We start from the raw sequence: 4,130 nt of genomic DNA, 5'->3' as shown, positions 1-4,130 counted from the left end.
TTACAATCCACCATCAAAATGATACATTTAATTATTCTGGCTGCTGTGAGAAAAGGCTATAAACGATCCGCCACCTGCAGGATCCTCACATGCGATAGATAGCCTAGTAGCCGGGACAACTTCTTTATGTTTACAGACGTGATGTAATTATGGAAGCCCGTTTCTGCCAGGTAAGAAAAAAGTCATGCCTTAAAAAGTCAAAATTATGACATAAGTCATAATTACGAGATAAAACGTTGAAATTATGACTTACTAAATCGAAATTATGACTTTAACAGACATAATTACGAGATAAAAAGTCGAAGTTATGATTTACTAAATCGAAATTATGAGATAAAAAAGTCGAAATTATGATTTACTAAATCGAAATTATGAGATAGAATGTCGAAATCATGATTTACTAAATCGAAATTATGACTTACTAAATCGAAATTATGAGATAGAATGTCGAAATTATGACTTAAATCGAAATTATGAGATTTAAAAAGTCAAAGTTATGACTTTAAAAGTCGAAATTATGACTTGCTGGCTCACTGATCTACACGACACGACACACGATTATGGAAGGCCAGGTCTAATAATGTGAACACTTTAAGGAGTATTTTATATGGAATTTTAAACCTGGTTTGATGATATTATTGCCTTAATTGGCGGAACGGCATGGAATACTGAGCAAACCCATCTTGAAAGGATTTTAAGCAAAGAAATGCATCACCCCACGTAAGTCACAAAATGATTAAAGAAGTAGGCCTATTGCACATAAAGAATCACAAAATCAAAAGATTATAATTCACGTAGCATATGTAGCCTAGATGTGAATGATCCAGCATCATGTTCAGAATGTAAGCATTGACTTGGGAGCATAAAACGTTCTTTAACAATATACTATGGGAAAATTAGAACACTGTGAAAATGTTGAAGTTTGCAGATGCAAGTTATAATAATAATAATGATGTAGCATGTATGTAAACCAACATTTTACTTCATACACCATAATGCCACAAAAAAATATTAATCGGGTCAGTTTTAATGCATAAACACGTTTAGTACTGTCATTAAATTTTATGTTTATTATACGTGTTTACTACATGTTTAATAGTAATAAGCTACCATGTTGTTGTGATGTGCATATAGGTCCAAGTCTGATTTTTTGCCAGAAGGGTTATAAACAAAATAGCATGGCCAAAATAGCCTTAAAATTGTTTACATGTAATTTTCGCCCACGCAGCTTCTTATCAAATGCAAGTAAACATTTGAATCATTTAAATTCTCATTATTTTATATTTTATTTACTTATTTTACAGCATTATTTATTATGCCAAAAATAATGCTAATTGTTTCTCGTTTTAGCCTAGATGTCTAGGCTATATTTAGACGTCTAATAGACGTCTTTTAAACGCAAAATTGCTTGCTGGGAACCAGTTGACTGTAGATTATTCCTTATACATTATAGTCAATTCAAGTCACCTTTATTTCTATAGTGCTCAATACATATTGTTCTAAAGCAGCTTGCAGTAAGAAACAGGAAAAAAAAACAAACCGCCTCTATAACTCTATAACAACCAGTTGACTGTACATTATTCCTTATACATTATAGTCAATCCAAGTCACCTTTATTTCTATAGTGCTCAATACATATTGTTTTAAAGCAGCTTGCAGTAAGAAACGGGAAAATTATGGTCTTTAAAAATAATAAATAGTGAGATTGTTCAGCTGAAGTCAGTTCAGCGTTAATTCAGTTACATTTAAAACAGTTTAAGATCAGTTATGAAATGAGTTCAATCCAGCTATAAAGCAGCTCTGCAGTAATGTCATTGTCCATCTCAGCTCAGTTCTCATCCAATGTCACTTCAGTTGAATCAATAATATTTCTGAATTATACCTCACAGGGTCACTGTCATCAGAGAATGGTAAACTTATATTTAAAGTGTTTTCTTTTTGCAGATTGATTGCAGTGTCATAAAGCTTAGCTCAGTTCTCATCCAATGTCACTTCAGTTGAATCAATAATATTTCTGAATTATACCTCACAGGGTCACTGTCATCAGAGAATGGTAAACTTATATTTAAAGTGTTTTAAAGTATATTCTTTTTGCAGATTGACTGCAGTGTCATACAGTTTATGACAGATGACCAGCTGAAGGATTATCTGCCTTCCTATGGTGACCGACTGGCTGTTCATCAATACTGCAGGCGAAAAGAACACGATCCCAGTGGCCGAAAAGCTAAACTTTTTGATCGGCTGAGAACCAGGCTAGTAAGAAGCAAAGGTGACACTGACAATGTATGTGAAAAACGTGTCAAAAAATGCTCAAAAGAGTATGCAAAAAATTGAGATGGGATGGATGCATTTTCGAGAAGGGAAGTTTACTCAGGTACGAACAAAAAAAGGTGGGGGTACACGGAAAATTTGTGTGTCAAAGGACACTAGAAAAAAGGATCTACTTGAAAAAGCTGTCAATTTGTTTTTTCCTGATGAGAAAAGTTCAGAGGGAAACTTCACAGATTTTGTGGTTGATGTAACAGACTTTAAAGAGCAAGCAGTAGATGACCAGATTACAGTTGGAGAACTTTATGAGCAGACCAAATTACCAGTCTTGCGTTTTTACTTGACAACCAAGAAGAAAAGCATTCCTAGTGACACACAGTCAGACACACAGTTTCACTTCAGCAACGAAACAATTGTGCAGAGAGTGGAAAACATGCAAGATTCCTGGTCTCCCACACGTACCAGCCTGTGTTGACTGAGAATGTAGAGCCAGACCTTGTTTATGAAGGCAGTAGCACTGTATTTGCAGCAGGCAGTGATGTTTTTTTTGTCCGACTCTATAACTAGCGTGACTGATGTATCAAGTCTGATTGAGATTTATGCAGCCAGACAGCAAGCGGTGGACAATCTGGAGGATAGTGGCACTGTAACAGTCTCCACAGGGCACATCTCTGGGCTGGAAGGCACTGTGCTTGATGACACCTTACCTCTTTTAGAGGAATCATATTCTGTTCCTTCTCCAATTGATTACTCACTGGAGCCGTTTGTTCAGAGTGAAAGGGTAAAGAAAATTCTTGTTATTCATCGCAGCCAGGCCCTTCAACAGCTTATTGCACATTTTTGTGACAAAAGTGTCTTGACAGATAACATATCTATGAAAGTCATTCTTCCTGATGGACGGCTGGAAAATGCTGTTGATGAAGGGGGGGTTTTGAGGGATGTGCTTTCCGAGTTTTGGAATGACTTTTATGAGCAGTGCACTTTGGGAAATAGTTTTAAGGTCCCTTATCTACGACATGACTTTGGTCAACAAGAGTGGGAAAGCATTGGCCGAATCATTGCATTTGGTTGGCAAAAAGAGAAGTACCTGCCTGTAAAAATAGCACCTGTATTGCTGGAACAGGCAGCCCATGGATGTGTCACGACAAGTCTTGTGGACTGCTTTCTCAAGTATGTTACAGAATCAGACAGAGTGATCCTAGAATCATGCCATACACATTTTGAAGATGTTGACAAAGAAGAGCTGTTTGAGGTCATGGATCATCATAACTGTCGAAGAGTCTCAACAGCAGATAATATCGAGCAGCTCTTGGAGTAAATGGCACATCAGAAGCTGATTCAAGAACCTACGTTTGTGATAGAGCAGTGGCATTATGTGCTTGCACCTATGAGAATTGAGCTCCAGGACATTGCAGCTGCCTATAATGAACTCCAACCGACATCAAGAAAGGTCATGAAATCAATAGCTTACCCTGCTACGATGAATGAACAACAGAAACAGACTGGCAGGTATCTAAGTACATTTCTTAGAGAATCAGATAAACAACACCTGTCCCTCTTCCTTCGGTTTTGCACCGGGTCAGATTTGTTCCTTGGAAAGAACATCACCGTTAGCTTCACACAATTGGAAGGCTTTCAGAGAAGACCCATTGCACACACATGTGGCTGTTACCTGGAGCTGCCTGTGAATTATGATAACTACCCAGAGTTTCGCCATGAAATGAACAAAGTGTTAGAGAGCAACATATGGGTCATGGATATAGTCTAGTACACTTAGTATAGACTTACTATTTAGGAAGGAACTGAAGTTAAGCTTAAACAACATAATTGAGGTCAAAGCCAGCTTTATTTTTTGTTTTTTT

The 4,130-nt window shown here is 36.9% G+C and overlaps 1 pseudogene; it reads left to right on the top strand.

The window, feature by feature from the left end:
* Nucleotides 1–149: 149 nt before the first annotated feature.
* On the top strand, nucleotides 150–4,105 carry LOC107659905 (uncharacterized; annotated as a pseudogene).
* The last annotated feature ends 25 nt before the right edge of the window (nucleotides 4,106–4,130 follow it).

The sequence above is a fragment of the Sinocyclocheilus anshuiensis genome, unplaced genomic scaffold (assembly GCF_001515605.1).
Source record: "Sinocyclocheilus anshuiensis isolate Anshui unplaced genomic scaffold, SAMN03320099.WGS_v1.1 scaffold1595, whole genome shotgun sequence".
In the NCBI taxonomy this organism is placed as follows: Eukaryota; Metazoa; Chordata; class Actinopteri; order Cypriniformes; family Cyprinidae; genus Sinocyclocheilus; species Sinocyclocheilus anshuiensis.
Note: the sequence above shows the minus strand (reverse complement) of the source record. Positions and strands in the feature narration are given on the sequence as shown.